At 39.1% G+C, this 18,405-nt stretch overlaps 1 long non-coding RNA gene across 1 annotated transcript; it reads right to left on the minus strand.

Annotated features, from left to right (window-relative positions):
• Positions 1-4,456: 4,456 nt before the first annotated feature.
• On the minus strand, positions 4,457-16,117 carry LOC311512855. The gene is made up of 4 exons (XR_014709580.1): positions 16,017-16,117; positions 12,019-12,129; positions 9,207-9,282; positions 4,457-4,564 (listed from the first exon to the last, which is right to left on the minus strand). It is a non-coding gene; the product is annotated as an uncharacterized lncRNA (long non-coding RNA).
• Positions 16,118-18,405: the final 2,288 nt, after the last annotated feature.

Below are 18,405 nucleotides of genomic sequence, written 5' to 3' on the forward strand. Positions count from 1 at the left end.
CAGAGAACTATATCACATAATACTCAAAAAGTACTATAATTCATAGAGCAATTCCCTAGAATGCATTCATCCACTATGCTCAGATCCTGAAACTGGATTTTTTCAAAATCTTGCAATAACAGAGTTTTTCACTTCTAGGTCACCATTTAAATCCAACCTAGATTGGTAATGACGGAATACAGTTACCACCTCTCAGCTATATATGGCAGTCCATGTGAAATGAAATGGTACTTTCATTCCAGTTTCCAGTGAAGAGCTGTCTATGTTACAAGAGTACCAACCTCGTGTATCACTAATTGGCACCTTGTTTGTCTCAGCACAGAGGCCAACGAATGGGAGGGATATCAATACTGAATCTGAGATGGACGTCACCGAACAGGAATGAGGCATGTTGGCAGGCAGATGTGGGGAAGCTTGCCTTGTCACTACTGTGCTGTTTTGGGGGTGGATATATAGAGCACTTCTTTTTCCAAGCACTGCCAGTCGCACACCTTTAATAAGGACTAGTAGGAAAGCTGTTCTTTGGAGTCAAGGAATGTACACATTACAGCAAGCCACTTATTGTAAAGCTTATGTTTAGACAGGACTTTGATGCAGCGGGAGTGCCATAGTACAGTAGCCTCATTACAGGTACAGCAGTTTTCTAGAGGGTAAACAGAGCACTTTTTTTGCAATAATATATTTTTAAATGCTCATTTACAGAACAGTTTACTTTTCATTTTGCTTGTTTACAGAATGTCTGCTTTACATGGAAGTTTCTCACTCGTGATCTGTTCTTTCTGCTCCTACCTATTTGTTTTGACCATTCCTGGCCATCAGGTTTAAGCTCCAAAATATTGCCTTTGAGTGTTTATTAAATAATCTTTTGATATCTCCAGTCTTCCAAGAATACTACTAAGGCCTACACACCACCATTTTGTTTTCAGAATGCTTTCTAACACCAAGCAGTACCCTAAACCCCTGCAAGGCTGTACTAGAAAAGCAGAACCCATAACTGTCTATGGCCTTTCATCCAGTTACATTAAGAGCAAGTAACCTAGAGTCAGATGGTCTATACCCAAACATGATTACAATCTGCCAGGTTTGGGGGCAATATAGGAAGAAGATAAACACAGATTCTTATCCATTACTTGTTTGTTGGATAAGCAACTGTAGATAAATTAAAATAATGAAAAATATAGTCTTTCCAAATATTCTGCAAGTCATGTAGGTTCAGATTAAAATCAAAGCAAACAGCTTTGCCAGTGGCACACTGAAGAGTATTAGATTAGTTGCAACAATGGTTTAATCTCTCTACCAATGATCTTTCCCGATCTTGTTTAAAATAAAAATAATTTTGTGCCAGTGTCTAAATTCAAGGGGAAAAACCGTAGATCATTGATTTCTTCACAAGTACATGACAAATCATTCAAGAAATTCTCCCTTTCTTTCAGCTTTAGCTTTGAAGCTCTTCTGTGGTGATCCTATATAACTTTGGCACAGAATCCTAGAAATTTAGGGCTGGAAGGGAGATCATCACTTGAGAGATCATCAAGTCCAGCCCCCTGCACTGAGGTGGGACCAAGTAAACTTAAATCATCTCTGACAGTTGTTTGTCCAACCTGTTCTTAAAAATCTTCAATGATAGGGATGCTACATCCTCCCTTGGAAGCTTATTCCAGAGCTTAACTACCCTTATAGTTAGAAAGTTTTTCTTAATATTTAACCTAAATCTCCTTTGATGCAGATTAAGCCCTTTACTTCTTGGCCTATCTTCAGTGGACACAGAGAACAATTGATCTTCATCCTCTTTGTAACAGCCCTTACTATATTTGAAGACTTATCAGGTCTCCCCTCAGTCTTCTTTTCTCAAGACTAAACATGCCCAATTTGAGAAAAGTTTTCTCATAGGTCAGGTTTTCTAAACCTTTTATCATTTTTTATTGCTCTCCTCCTGAGACATCTCCAAGTTGTCCACATCTTTCTTGTATTGCAGTGCCTAGAACTGGACAGAGTATCCCAGCTGAGGCCTTACCAGTGCTGAGCAGAATGGGACAATTACTTCCTGTGTCTTACATATGACACTCCTCTTAATACACCCCAGAATGATATCAGCCTTTTTTTCAACTGCATCACATTGTTGACTCATATTCAATTTATGACCCACTATAAGCCCCAGATCTTTTTCGCAGTATGACTGCCTAGCCAGTTATACCCAATTTTGTAGTTGTGCATTTAATTTTTCCCCCCCTAAATTTAGTATTTTGTCCTTGCCTAGCTTTACTAAAATAATTATATAAAATTAAACAAATTACTACATTTACTAAATATTAAAGATGATCTGAGGAGGTAGTGTTTGCATCAGGGTTATGTCTAAGTGCTTTTGCTTCCTCCTGCAGCGTACATGAACTGAGGGAGTATGGAGTCCTTGCGGTCAGATCCCCTTAGTCATACTGAACAATATCTTATGCCCCCGAGTCACCTTACTGAACTCAACCGGACCACTCATGCAGCAAGATGCTATTCAGCACATGTAAGGGTATAAGAACCTGACCCACAGTGATTATATAGGATATGCAGATGAAGTCAGTTATTTTTGTATAATTACTCTGACTAATGTAGACTCATTTTAATAGAACTAAGAGTTAGTTTTTGTAATGTGATTGTTACTTCAGGTATTTAACATATGATATTCAGTGCACGTTCTTATTTTAATGGATGTCATGTGTAATAGGTTAGCAATTCTTTATGCATGTCAGGGGCCTAGAAACAAGGAGTCATTTTCTCAGCAAGAACGTTCAAAGTAGTATAAAGCAAGTAGGATAATTTGGCCCTAGAAGGTCGTAGATTCCAAGGCCAGAAGGGACCATTGTGATCATCTAGTCTGACTTCCCATATAACACAGGCCACAGAACTTCTCCAAAATAATTCCTAGAGCAGATCTTTTAGAAAACATCCAATCTTGATTTTAAAATTGTCAGTCACGGAGGATCCACCATGACCCTTGGTAAATTGTTCCAGTGGTTTATTACTATCATTGTTAAAATGTATGCCTTATTTCCGGTCTGAATTTGTCTAGCTTCAGCTTCCCGCCATTGGATCATGTTATATCCGACTTTGCAAGATTGAAGAGGCCATTATTAAATATTTGTTCTCCATGTAGGCACTTATAGACTGTTATCAAGTCACACCTTAGCCTTCTCTTCGTTAAGATAAATAGATTAAGGTCCTTGAGTCAGTCACTATAAGGCAGGTTTTCTAATCCTTCAGTCATTCTCATGGCTCTTCACAGAACCCTCTCTAATTTATCAAAATCCCTAACCACTTTGCTTTCTCCTTTTGATATTTACATTTTTAATGCAACAGATAGTCCAGCACGTCCCTTTGGCCCCCTGCTTCCTGCAGCTCCCATTGGCCGGGAAAGGCAAACCGCGGCCACTGGGAGTTGCGGGGGGGCTGTGCCTGCAGACGGTCAGAGTCAGCAAAATGTCTCGCGGCCTGCAATCAGATTAATGGGCCGCATGCGTCCTGCAGGCTGCAAGTTGCCCACCACTGCTCTACACTCTCTGGAGAAGTGCCTCCTTTTTTCTCAGAAGAAGTTTCTGGACTTGGAAGAAAAATTTAAGTACTGAAATAGTGGATGCTGCAGTTTACAACAACTTTAGGGTCCTATCTCACAATAATGATTTTATTGAAGACATCTAGGGTCTGATTGTCCCCTTATTTACCCTATTGTAGCTCCACTGAAGATAATGGAATTATACAAGTGTAGAACTGGTGTATGTAAGAGGTGACTCAAGGTTCTGTAGAACAATCATTTCTGGTGATATGTAAGATTTCTATAAGTCTAAGTATGGTCTCCCTGATTCAGAGCATCGTTCAAGGAATACACTCGGGCAGACAGTAAAGCCTAACTGGGAGCAGACAAAATCTCAGCCTTCCGAAATAAAATCTTTATTTTTAGGTTCAGTCCTCCTATTGAGGTTCTCTCTAAGATGATCTTCCTTAGTAAGTCTCTTTTTAATAAAAAGGATCCTAAATCCTAAAACTTCATGCTCAGGGGAAGAGAGAATCTTGTCAGGTGGTAGAGTGTCTGGGACAGCCTGAGCTGGAGGCAGAGACAGGCGATATTTTAAGATTAGTTGCTTTGGAAGCCAACGTGATAGGAAAATTAAGGGTTAATCCCTCATTTTTCAACCAACCCGAAAGAGGTTTGGTCAGCAGAGCTCAAACAGAATAGCGGCAGCTAGGAGTGCAATCTGTAGCCATCATACAGGACACATTAGGGAAACAAAAAGAAAATTAGTCTCTAAGGTGCCACAAGTACTCCTTTTCTTTTTCCGAATACAGACTAACACGGCTGTTACTCTGAAACCTGTCATTAAGGAAACAGTCCATCTTTACTCTGAATAATCTGCTGTTTATCATTGTGTATATGTACTGAGCAATTAATATCCTTACTTGCTGAAGCGCTGGTTCTGTGTGATGTAACACAGATTCCTCCATCTGTCTCTGTTTTCTTCCTTTTGCAGCTTTGCTTGTTCTTTCTGCTGATCCCATTGTTTCCTTGTCCTTTCCTGGATTTCTGATTCAAAGTGAAAAAGCTGTGCCCGAGATGCACTCATTATTCAAGAGGCAAGTGTCTCTTGGACAATTAAATTCATAATTCCTCAATTACAAGCTTTGGTAAACATGCATAAGCAGGCAATTTGCTTTTTTCTGTGACCCACAGCACATCGGTATATTAAACAGATCAAGTAGAAAGGTATTATTTACATGTACGTAAAAATAATATGAGGGCACAAATAATATCTTCATCATCTGAAGCAAGAAAAAAAAATCTTTTGATGATCTGTATACTTTGAAACAGACAGATGAACAGAATTTATTTACGTTCATGCAGACGCAATTCCAACCCCCTGCAAAATATTTTAAATTTAGATTGATGTTGTTTCTGTGCTTTGAATTCCTGGTAAGCCATTTCCCCAGATGTGAGAATCACAGTGGGTTTTTTTTAGCATGTTACAATTTTTAAAAATTCCTAATTCCTACTTTTCTTACTATTCCATTAAAAATAATTTAGGTTTTGGATTCTGTTGCTGTGAAGTTAGTTTTGCTTGTTGTAAACCACCAAGCAAGACATTCTTTTTAATATTTATCAATACAGGTGGGAAAATCAAAATATTTTAAAGATAAATAGCTCAGTGTGCATTTGAGCTAACTTCTTTATTTCTTCTCTCTATTTGTCTAATGAATTTAAGGCAACTGAAATCATCTGAAATTCTGTTAAATAGAATCAAATATGAGGGCAGGTCTACACTACTGCTTATGTCGATATAACTTGTGTCGCTCAGGGGTGTGAAAAAGCTACCCCGTAAGTGACGCAAGTTACACCAACCTAAGCACTTGCATGGACAGCGCTATGTTAGCGGGAGAGCCTCTCGTGGAGGTGGAGTATTTATGCCGACGGGAGAGATCTCTTCACCAATGTGCTACAGCGGTGCAGCTGCTAGTGTAGACTAGCCCTTAGAGTTAGCGCTAGGTGGCAGCTCTCATTTATTGTTTGCTCAGACTTCCTTTTTATGACAGAATATGACAACTACCTGCATGAGAGAGGGAGAGAGAAAAGAATAGCAAAAGATAAGAAAAATCAGCTTCTGCCTCTGATGCCTGCCGATCACATGGCATATGACCCTTAAGTCACTCCTGGATCTCAGCTTTACTCCCCTGACACTAGAAAAGCTTTGGCTGTGTTATTCTTATTTTCTTCTGCTCAGAGTATGGGCAGAAAAAATTTTATTGCAAGATTAAATAAGCTCCAGCTGGTTAAGCTGGATTTTTATTAGACTAAAGGCAAAAAAGACAGAAAGGAGGCAGGAGGAATAAGGGGAAACCGTTGCTCAGGACCTAGCCATGGAGATGGTGAGGTTGTCTAAGTTATCTGGTTTGGTGAGAAAATTTTATAGGATTAGGAAAAATAAAGCCCAGCGGTGTAAGTGTAAATCTGTCCATCTTTTGTGGTGATAGTGGCAACCAGAGTATCAATACTGGTTAATGCGATGAAAATGCTGCTGCCCAAAGTTTCCTGCCACTCTTGCACCCATCAATAGGTAAGTGCTCCACAGAAAAAAATGTCCAGGGCATTGACATTGCCTAAAAAGGGCAGGCAACCTTGTGACATCAACAGTGTCCCAATCAAACTTCTCATAATGCATACACAGCCACGTGTTCTCATTTTAAGATTCTGGGTTGTTGCTATAGCAAATTTGTCATCTCCCCAGAAGCCTTGGAAATACCTAATCAACAATTCTTTCAGTCCAAACAAACATTGCCCATCATTTCCTTAACTATCACCTCTCCTCAGTTCTACCTAATCTGTTCATGAATTAAAATTCCCTTAATTCTACCTTCTCCCCCATTTTGGACAATTTAAGACTTTGATACAATGCAGAGATGCACCGGGTCAGATTCTGGTTTCCCTGCCTTTGTGAACTGGTACAGGGTCAGTAAGAATTCTGGATCTTTGGGTGGGGAGGAAAGAGGAAAATCTTCATAGAATCATAGAAGATTAGGGTTGGAAGAAACCTCAGGAGGTCATCTAGTCCAACCCCTGGCTCAAAGCAGGACCAACTCCAACTAAATCATCCCAGGCAGTGCTTTGTGAAGCCAGGCTTTAAAAACCTCTAAGAATGGAGATTCCACCACCTGCCTAGGTAACCCATTCCAGTGGTTCACCACCCTCCTAGTGAAATAGTGTTTCCTAATATCTAACCGAGACCACCCCCACTGCAACTTGAGACCATTGCTCCTTGTTCTGTCATCTGCCACCATTGAGAACAACCTAGCTCCATCCTCTTTGGAACCCCCCTTCAGGTAGTTGAAGGCTACTATCAAATCCCCCCCTCACTCTTCTCTTCCACAGACTAAATAAGCATAGTTCCCTCAGCCCCTCCTCATAAGTCATGTGCCACAACCCCCTAATCATTTTCATTGCCCTCTGCTGGACTCTCTCCAATTTATCCACATCCTTTCTGTAGTGGGGGTCCCAAAACTGGATGCAATACTCCAGATGTGGCCTCACCAGTGCCAAATAGAGGGGAATAATCACTTCCCTCTATCTGCTGGCAATGCTCCTACTAATGCAGCCCAATATACTGTTAGACTTCTTGGCAACAAGGGCACATTATTGACTCGTATCCAGCTTCTCGTCCACTGTAATCCCCAGGTCTTTTCCTGCAGAACTGTCACTTAGCCAGTCGGTCCCCAGCCTGTAGCAATGCATGGGATTCTTCTGTCCTAAGTGCAGGACTCTGCACTTGTCCTTGTTGAACCTCATCAGATTTCTTTTGGCCCAATCCTCCAATTTGTCTATGTCACTCTGGACTCTATCCCTACATGCCAGCTTATCTACCGCTCCCCCCAGCTTAGTGTCTTCCGCGAATTTACTGAGGGTGCAATCCATCCCATCATCCAGATCATTAATGAAGATGTTGAACAAAACCGGCCCCAGGACTGACCCTTGGGGCACTCAGCTTGATACCAGCTGCCAACTAGACATCAAGCCGTTGATCACTACCCGTTGAGCCCGAGAAACTAGCCAGATTTCTATCCACCTTATAGTGCATTCATCCAATCCATACTTCTTTAACTTGCTGGCAAGAATACTGTGGGAGACCATATCAAAAGCTTTGCTAAATCAAGGTATATCACATCCACCGCTTTTCCCCATATCCACAGAGCCAGTTATCTCATCATAGAAGGCAATCAGGTTGCCCTTGGTGAATCCATGTTGACTGTTCCTGATCACCTTCCTCTCCTCCAAATGCTTCAGTCAGTCAGTCAGTCAACATGGATTCACCTTAGTAGCACCGTCAGTGGAACTAACAGGTCTAGGTTTGTGCTGAAGAGTAGAGCCTGTACGTCCAGCTAATATATAAATATATGTTATATATTATATTATTTATATATATTTATAATATATAAATAGCAGCAGAGGTGGTGAGATATTGCTTAGGTGAGTTGAGTAAAGTGCCCTGCATACCTAAATCCTAGGGTAGAAACCCTCCATAGCTCTCTGCATGCCCAAGCAGCGCCTCCCACTTTTACACTTAGCAGTGTACTGTCCCCTGCCAGAGCCTTTCCTGGCCACAGTGAAAGACTCTGGCTGTAGGGAAAAAACTCTGGCAGTTCCACCCTGCCAGATCCTTTCCCCCCTGCCTCCCTCCTGCCAGAGTCTTTCACTGCTATGCATAACTACATACCACAATGAGTATGCCACATGTCGCTACACGTACCCTATATGCTGCCGCAAGTGGAGGCAAGTGTAGATAAATCCACTGGTTCAGGGTTCTCTTGAAAAAGGTTGTTGCCACTCCCCTGTGTGTTCCCCCAGCGTTCTTGGCAACTTTTTGCAGAATGCCTTTGGGAAGATGCAGATGCAGTTTCCCCTTCTCTGCCAATGTGGCTGTGGCTTTTAAAGATCATATTTTACCATTAAAATGGCTAATTGTTTAGCTCAAATCCACTTGTTGCTAACACTTTATTTTGTGCATACAGTTAGATTACTATAGTTTTAGTGCTGTCATATCTGTTAATTTTGGCCATACCATTTTGCTGCATGTTCTGGCTGAAAGAGGATTCAAATAAACTCATGCGCTGCACTGGAAGCTGCTCCAAGATGCACAGTATCATATCCAGAAATAGCAGCCTCCTTTTAGGGCGAAGGAGAAAATGTCTAATAGTACAAGAGATTATCTCATTCCTGCTACCTCCTTTGGACTGTCAAGCACTCTTTCCTCCGGGTCGTGATATTTCCATTCCACTTCACCACCTTCTATCCACCAAAGCAGCCAGACATTGACTTGGGGTCACAAAATTTATTTCTGTACACTACTTTGGTGCTCTTTCCTGTCGCCTGAATTAAACTGACTCTGCTCTGTGAGGCAGCGTCAAATCTTCCTTGGACAATGACTTCTTTTGAATAATAGATTATCCAACTGAGATGTACTCGTGATCTATTATTCAAATGACAGCATTAGTCAGAGAAGGAAAAAGACCATGATCAGATTCAATATAATCACAGGATAGCAATCAGCCTCCAGACACGTACTGGTAGCTGCTTTCATGGCACAACACAGGGCTCCAGGTCTGGTGGCAGAATGTCAGATTTGCAAGTCTTAATTAGTACTTAATAAAATGAAAAGGTGTAATTTACATTTCTCTTATACCTCCATTAACAAACTGTATTCTTCTTGCTGCCTTTGCTCCTCTAAGGGTCACAGGCCTTCCTGTTTTTCTTCTGTTCTGAAAAGGAGTTGGGAGAAAAGAAAATACAGCAATAGCTTTAGCAGGGCAAGACGGGTCCATTTGTTGTGAATGGTAGCACTCTTACTGCACCAAGCTAACAAAACCAAGTTGCATGTCTTTTGTACATACATTACTAAGCTACGTAAGCTGGAGAACAACATTTCAATTCAATCTACAGGCTAAGGGCTAGATCTTCAGCTGGCGTTAATTGGTATATCTCCATTGAAATCAGTGGGTCTGTGCTGATTTACACCAGCTGAGAAGCTGGGTCTAGGGATCTACAAATTAATATGATTCTACGTTGTCATATCTATCCAGAGAAGTATGGTCCATGCAATAGAGGGGACACAGCATTCAGAAAGTTAGAATAGAAGGTGAGGAGTCAGGGCTCCTAAGATTTATACCTGGGCTGGGCCAATGACCGTCTGCAAGACCTTGAGCAGGTCACTTACCATATCTATGGCTCAGTCTCCCTCTATTTAAAATGGAGATGATCCTACTCTCTACAGTACCTCACAAGGATGTTATGAGGCTTAAATCATTACTGTTTGTCATTATTTGTTATATTACTGTAGCACCTAAGAGTCCCAGCCACTGACCAGGACCCCATGGTACTTGGCACTGTACAAGCACAGAACAGGTCCCTGCCCCAAAGAACATTAATGCTTTAAAGCACTTTGGAGATCTTCAAGTGCTACAAAAGAGCAAAAAGTCTTGTTGGCATTTGCTACTCAACTTACAATAAATGGAAGAAGAGTCAATGGATGCTTAAAAAATTTAGAGAAAATTAGTGGTGCAGTTAAACTCATCAGACAAACAATGTATGAAAACAGTATCAAGAGCCGAGAGATCAAGTAGTCCTGGCCCCATCGAAGTAAATGGCAAAACTCCTATTGGTGTCAATGGGGCCAGGAGGTTACTCACATAGTTCTTCTGCCATATTGTCTTTTACAGATAGTCCTTCTATTAAAGGTCCTTTTGGACTATGACTCCACTACTTGGAGAGCTAAGAGATTTAGATGGTGCATGTACACCAAAGCTTTACATTTCTAAATATTTTTAGCTTTAACATGGATACGCAAGATTCCTGGATAGGAGATATTTGTTAAGAGGGCCATGGTTTTCACTGACAGAATAGCTCAGAAAAAAACTAGTGGAATGTATCAGATTAAATAAGGGTAGTGCTAAATAGTCTTTTATTTTAACAGGGGCAGGGAAGAAGAGTCTGTCATTGGCCTCCTGAGTACTTCTGAATGAACAAGAGTCAAAATTGCGTATTAAATTGATATATTTTAAAAGGAATAAGTCTCCAGAATTTCCTACCTCATTTACCTTATTCCCGTTAAAGTGTCTCTATTTTTTATTCCTTATCACCTGCCCTGATGCTTGTAAATGGCTTTTTAATGACCAACATTGTTTTCATCCAGGTTTCCCCTTATGGGACAACTCATACCAGTGAAGAAGGAGAGAAAGCTTCATTAAATGCTCAGAATACCTCAGTACTGGATACTTATTTGAGGGTTGTTCCTTTTTATTTCTATTATATGCATATTCTTCGAATATGGATGTGGTCCAATAATGTGTATTATTTGTGCTGCTGTTAGGAATATAACATTCTATTTACAATTAAATTCACTTTGTTCTAATTTTTGCATGAATGTTATGCATTTCTGAAGCTAAAAAATAATTAGATACTGTGAGTGGAGCCATGTGGATACTGAAAGAATTGGCAATGTTCTCTTATGTCTAGATCACTGGTTCTATATCACCCCAGGTGAGTAATTAGTGAAAACTGTTATCTAACACTTATTCAGTTGGGCCTATGTCAGAGGCCTTATTGTTTCAGTCTAGTTTATCATGAATAAGTGTCTACATTGAAAATGGCACTGATTAGCATCTTTTATGGCAGCTCCAGCAGACACCAAGAACTGAGTACTTTGTCTCCAGCTGCAGCTATCCATATGGAGTACAGCAGCCTTTTGAGTCATGGACAATGAGGTGGATCATTATGCTACCATTATTATTTACCGAGATTCTCCATGTCTCCTACTGAAACAACCAGATGTAAAGACTAAGGGCTTGTCTACATAGTGGGGTAATGCACTGTGATTTCTAAAGTGCACCAATATGTTGTGCATTAATTGGTCCATGCAGACCCGACTGATGTACACTAATATTCCCTAGTGCACTTTAATACTAATTTAAAACACACTAGAGACCATTTAATATGCACCAGCAGGGTCTACACAGACCAATTAATGCGCAAACACATTAGTGTGCTTTAGATGTCACAAGCCCTAAGGATAGGATTTTCAAAAGTACTAATGTGATTTAGGAGCACAAATCCCAATGAAAGTCATGCTTGAAAGTTCCACTGGAAACATTCAAGCTTTTGAAAATCCCACCCAAGATAAATAAAAGGAAGGCATAAAAAGATTTTTTTCTTTGAATAAAAACACAAACTTTTCTTCAATAGGGACAGTATTATTATTATTTGCTCAAAATCACTTTAGTGAGGCAAAAAGAAAAGGAGTACTTGTGGCACCTTAGAGACTAACAAATTTATTTGACCATAAGCTTTCGTGAGCTACAGCACACACTTCTCTACATTTCAAACCTTTGCACAGAGTTTTTACATTACAATTTACATTGAAATCATCAGGAGTCAGTGTACCTAAAAGCTCTACAACTGTGATCATTTATAATATTTATTATGTCCAAGTTGATTCCTACCTGCTTCTATAAGCTGTTGTTGGTCTTTCTTCAAGTTCTCCTGGCTTGGTTTGGACCTTCATTAGGGAGAACTAGCTAATTCTCATGGAAGTTTATCCATTCTGCCTAATCCTATGGAATATGAACAAAACTATTTAGTGCTTAAACATACCTCATTTTTAGACTCCTTTTCCAGGTGTTTCTAGATCATTGATCACTGCAGTATCTAAATGCTAACCTACTGGGCAGAACAGTGTCAGCTTCAGGTAAGGGCCCAAATCCTGCTGAGGAAATTTAACTTTCAACTCTCTAGCCACGTAGTGAGAGTGCTACTGTTGGAACTATGAGTGAATAAAGTGAAGGAATATATGGTATTGGGAGTATAACTGCTGAATTCAGCGGTAAAATGTAAATCCAGTTTAAATCACAATTTATTCTTAGAGTTTCCATAATGTAGTTGCAACTTTCAGAAGACCTAATCCTGTACAGTTAATTGGAATTTTGCCCTTGACTTCAGTGACAGCAGGTCTGGGTCTCTAGTTAGCAAACTGGCACCTGCTGGGGTCTCCAGAGCTTCTGAATATTGAACTTTAATGCGGGGAGGGGGGGAGAAGGGAGGGGTTATTCAATGGACAACAAAATGAATCATTTATAAAGTGAATCTGGTGTGTCAAGTTAAGCTGTATCAATTGCAGCTCAGTTTACTTCTGTGACCATTGTCTACAGTAATGAAATCTATCCTCATTTTCTGATTGCTCTCATATCCTGCACTATGACTCCTGTATTCCCTCAGTAGGCTTGAAGTTATTTACACTAGTATCTTCAGTCAGCTACATCGTGTCTTGGTCCTAAGTAATATAAAAAAGGAAACAATTACTAAACATGCACATATTTTCAATTACCATTCCATTTAGAATACAGGCATCTAAATGACAGTGGCTGAGTGTTTATTCGTGACACATTTCCTTTTGATGACTTCATAGTACTTTAAACAACTTGGCATTTTGTGGGACGAAAATGTGCATGTGTAAAACAAAGTCAGTGCTGAAAAAGAAAGTTAATTTTTGACATGTTCCATTTCTCTCTCTGCTATTGTTTAATTGCTATTTATTCAAATTGAAGAATAATTTTTTCTCAGGACTCATTTAGCACATGTTGTACCCTTTATATGCTGTAATGCTCAGAATTGCCTTTTGAACACTGAATGAAGCCTAACCATTTTTTATTGTTTTCATCTCAGTCCATTAAACTCCTCACATGGATAAAGTCTAAGGCTGTGATATGAATGGAATAAATATTTCTGAGCTGTTGGGTTCAATGAATGCCAAGGCATTTATTCTAAATAAATGATGAGCCCAGTTAGACATTTGTAATGTTTACAAAGCTTTAGAAAAGAATACCACCTACATCAAAAAATCAGTTACCATTTTGTAATTGAAAAATGAGTAGTCACATTCAAAAAACAATGTTAATATTGCTATCTCTCGATAAAGAAATGTTTTAAATTGAATTATATTTCTACTTTTAAATTGATTTCCAATCGTTTAAAAGTACCACATCAATTTTGAAGGGTAACCTCTTGAGCTTCCTCAGAGACTACACAAATTGGTTATTCTTTAAAGCTGGTTGAAAATTTTCCATTGAAATGTCGATACTAAAATCGTCTGTGAATTTTTTGTGTGAAAACAACAAAATTCATTTTGGGTAAAAAAATATTCATTTGTTGGCAAAATTAATTTTTTTAATAAAAACTATTTCATTTCAGTGGGGGAAACACTTTCCATTTTTTTCAGTTAAAAAAGTGAAAACTTTTGTTTTCAGTATTGTCGTGGCAAAAACAAAACATTTCACAGAAAATCTTTAACTCAAAATTCCATTTCATTCAAGAAAAATTTCCATGAAATAAACATACCTTTGATCATTTTTATTGCTCATCCAGCCATCATGCATCTATTATAAAATACTCCTTTGTCTTAAAAAGTGGGGAGAGGCAGAAATTCAATTTATGTTAATACTTTTTTTTTATTCTGCTACAAAGTGGATGCATTTCAGGATAAATTTAAAAAATATATAAATGGAAGGGACTTAGGAAGAGAAGTAGAGAAAGTGTGCTCGGAAACCCATGGATGCTCCTCTGCCTGATCTTCTTGAGTCCAGTGAAACTTTGGGGACAGTGAAGGAGGAAAGACGTGGAGCAACAGATCAGCTGAATTTCCACGTGAAAAGGAATAAATGGGAGTTAATCCTGCTGCACCACCAAAGTGTGCCCTCTGGAGACATGTGGTGAGAGGGAAGGTAGTCAGTATCTGAGTGCAACTGGGACTATCAGTCTAGGTACAGTAAGTACTTTTATGGCCCAATTGCCATAGTATCTGAGCACCTCACAATCTTTAATGTGTTTATCCTCACAACATAGAATTATAGGACTGGAAGGGACCTTGAGAGGTCATCTAGTCCAGTCCCCTGCACTCATGGCAGGACTAAGTAACATCCCATGAGGGAGATGAGTGCTTTGGGGAACTGAGGCACAAAGACTCAGGACTTGTCGACATGGGGACACTCAGGAAAGTGAATCCGTTTAACTAAATGTGTAAATTTAAAGCACATTAATTATACTGAATGAAATCCCTGTGTAGAGACTAATTCAGAGTTAAAATGGTTTTAATTTGTTTTAGCTTAATTCAAGTTAAACCACTTTAGTTCTGAGATTGTCTGCACTGGGGTTTAATGCAGTTTTTAAACAAATGTGCTTTAAGTTCACACCTTTAATTGCTTCAGATTAATTTTCCTGTGTGTCCCCATGTAGACAAGCCCTCAGTGACTGCCCAAGGTCACACAGGAAATCTGTGCCAGAAGAGAATTAAAACCAGGTCTCCAGAGTCCCAGGCTAATGCTCTAACCACTAGACCATCCTTCCTCTCTTTCCAACAGCACCCACGATCACCTGGGGTGATATCTTGGCTCCATCAAAGTCAATGGGAGTTTTGCCATTGACTTCAGAGGGCCAACATTTTACTCCTTGCCTCTTTTGTGCTCCCCCAAACACATCATACTTGAGGAAATGATAATTTAGAATATCTGAAAGACCAAATTTTTAATGCTCTGGTTCATCCTGTGGGTTTCTCCAGGGCAGGGGGACAATCTAGCCAATGGTGCTCTATAATGAATTACTATGAAATTAATTATTTGTAACTGCATGAACACCATATGAATTCATCATATTTAGTGTCATCACAGTGATTCCAATGGAAGTGATAATGATTTCCAACTTATTCTAAAGGACTGCTATTTCTGCTGACAAAAAAATATCTAAAAATATTTGAGAGAGTCTTCATTTCTTTAGTGTGTATAAAGATATGTTTGGAAGAAACACCAATTTCCCTCACTGCTGTTTTTGACACAGTAATAATTCTTCATAAACAATGAAAAAATTATCTGCAATTGTGAAGAAGTGCTGAGAAATACGCAAATGTTACTGTAGTCATAGCTGTTGCAATATTAATTGGTTACATTATCCTGACTATACATTCTTAAGAACAGGGATCATAATTCACACATTGTGAAAATTAAACTTCCAGAAAACAAAGATGCAGATGAATTTTATGTAAAATGTAAAGTTTTTCCAGAGGAAATAAGTATACTTACAGCATCTAAATATTAGATAGTGTACTATAAAAACAGTGGTCAGAAAACCAGATAGTCCTACAGCAACATTTAGGTTTTTGCTGAGATGGAAAACAATTTCAACATTTTATTACCTTTTCTTTGTTACCAAATCAATTTGATTGTTATATCTGCAGTACAGAAAATAATTTTTAAAAATGTGTCCGTTGATTGGTCATTAATCAGTTTTTAACAGTATGCCAATTTGATTATTTCTTTTCATTTACTCCTCTGTTTGTTATACCCAAAAATGCCATGCTGACAAACGTATCAGGACATCAGCAGCTCACCACTAGCCTAATATGACCATCATTTTTATTATTCTAAAATTAAAAACAAACTATTCAGGATTTTACCTTCTCAGTTTTCATTTTTTCTTTTCCCCTCTTTACTCTTCCTAAAGTCCTTTTCGTCCTCTCATGTAATGATGTGTTTGTTGCTTTCATCTACACTCTGCATACAGTATCTACACTTGCTTTCTGATGTAGCTGTGTCTTATGCTCAACCACATTACTAAATAATGCATTGAGATGAATCTACAGTTTCTCAGCCAATCCTTAACTGGAGCACAAACTCTCTCTCTTCTATAGTAACTATCGTATCATCAGATAAGTCCAAGTCACTGGCATAAGTTACCCTTCAGTAGTTGTCTTCTCATGGAGACTAGCTCATTTTAAGTAAATTGGAAACCCAAACACAAACTACGGAATTGAAACATTTTCTTATATGTTTAACATATAAAAATACAAGAATGATACTTCACAGACTACCAGGAATAGTAAGACTAAAAAAGGAGGGAGAGAAATTGTATAACTCTGGAAGAAAAGGAAGTGTATGGCAGAAATGGCCCCATAAAGTATGTTACAATATCTGGGTGCCTGATCTTGCTCCTACTTAAGTAAATGAGACTTTTGCTACTAAATTTCAATGAGAGCAAAATCTGGCTGTAACACACCAAAGGGCTATTTCTGCCATGCACTGTACTTTTATATTTTGAACATAGAAGCAAATGTCTCATTTCCATAGTTTGCTTTTGAGATTCTACTGTATCTTGCCTCGCAGTTTCTCACTTCAAACACACCCAGTTCTTATTTTTAAGAAGTGTACCGGAATAATCTCCAGTACTTGTCCAAATCCTACTGCTTCTAGTAGTGACCCTGCAGTGGTTTGGGTTATCAGTGGAGCATGCAGTCACATATTTTTATACATAAGGAGAAGTCTTTTTAAAATGTAACTCACCTTCTTTTAGGTGGTTTCCCTTATTCAGCTCTCTCAGTGATTTAGTTAAACAATGAAGTCTTGAAGCAGGACGTGCTTTGAAAGAGATCAACATAAATTTGGTCCATACTCTCTCCTAAAATACCTTTTGTGAAAGCTTTCCTATAGGAAGGTTGTCTTTGCCTCTAGTTTTCTCCTTTAGGGAAGCTCTCAGCCTTGTATATTGAATGAATGGGGAGCTAATGAAACACCTGAACTTGGCTGCTGTCCAGATGAATCCATCAATAGAGTAACTCTGCACCTCGACACAGAAGCTAGGACAGTGTGTTGCAGGCTCAAAAAAACTCTTCTCCCTGAACACCTTGTGAAAGCACACTTTAAATAAATCTGGAATTGGCAGAAAAACTAACAGGGAAGAACTCTTCACATTCATTCCCTGAGTTAAATGTCAAAGTACTGTTATGAGCTGGGTTAAATCTTGGAAAGCTTTGAGTTAAAACCTCATTGAAATGGGTGTGTGAGCGCACCCTTCACTTACGATAGTTGTAAGAGACAGTTAAGGGGCCGTATCTAAAACAAGGCATAATAGAATCTGTCCAGATTGGAAACTAGCGGGGGGGGGGGGAAGAGAGGGGGTGCAAGGTCCCACTGCTTATTGTTCTGACTGGGTGAGTGTGTCTCTCTCTGTGAAAAAAATCTAGTTGTGGGGCCAGAGAAGAAAGTGGGTGAGACTCCAAGGAGGTCTAGAAAGCCAAACTACTATAAGCACAGTGTGACCCCTGAAAAAAGCTACAGAGAGTTTTTTGGGTGCTGGCTAAAGGAGCTTGGAGCTTTAAACAAAGAAGCTATCCCCGGTATTTGGTTCTTCCCGCATTGAGAGAAGCAGAACTTTGTACATTCCTTATAAAGAAAACAACATTGCATCAAAGAAAATTCCAGTCTTCATCATCAATTTCTGCTCCCAACTGGGACATCTCCAGGGCTCTGAATTTTGACTAGCTGCTCGGGTCAAAAAAGGGGCAACAGTACTTTGCAAACTAGCCTCATGATTCATTACTGGCTGGTCAGGAAAAACACACAACATAACTAACTGTAAAAGGCCTTTGTGAGCTTGTCAAGAGAGAGATGAAACCTCAAAAAAAAATCAGCTTTCCTAGCACATCCACATGTAACGTTTATAGGGACATCTTCCCTCCCATTGAATTCTGAAGGCATGACAATTGAATTAAAATACACTAGTACCAAGTATCTATATTTAATTTCCCCCCTCTTGGCACTATCCCTTTGGAATATGCTGTATTTCAAACATATTTTAGGATAGTATTACCAACTGTGATGCATTTATTTTAATAATTTAAGAATTAATTTCCTATTTTTATTAAATAATAATACCTAGCTCTTCTGGTCAAGAACTAATCATGTCAAATTAACCTAATATCTTTCTTTGACAGGGTACAAAGCTTTGTGGATGTGGGGTGGAGCAAGGAGCTGATGTGCTCTCTCTTGACTTTGGGTTTTTCATACTGT

Source organism: Lepidochelys olivacea (genome assembly GCF_965140295.1).
Source record: "Lepidochelys olivacea isolate rLepOli2 genome assembly, chromosome: 1".
In the NCBI taxonomy this organism is placed as follows: domain Eukaryota; kingdom Metazoa; phylum Chordata; order Testudines; family Cheloniidae; genus Lepidochelys; species Lepidochelys olivacea.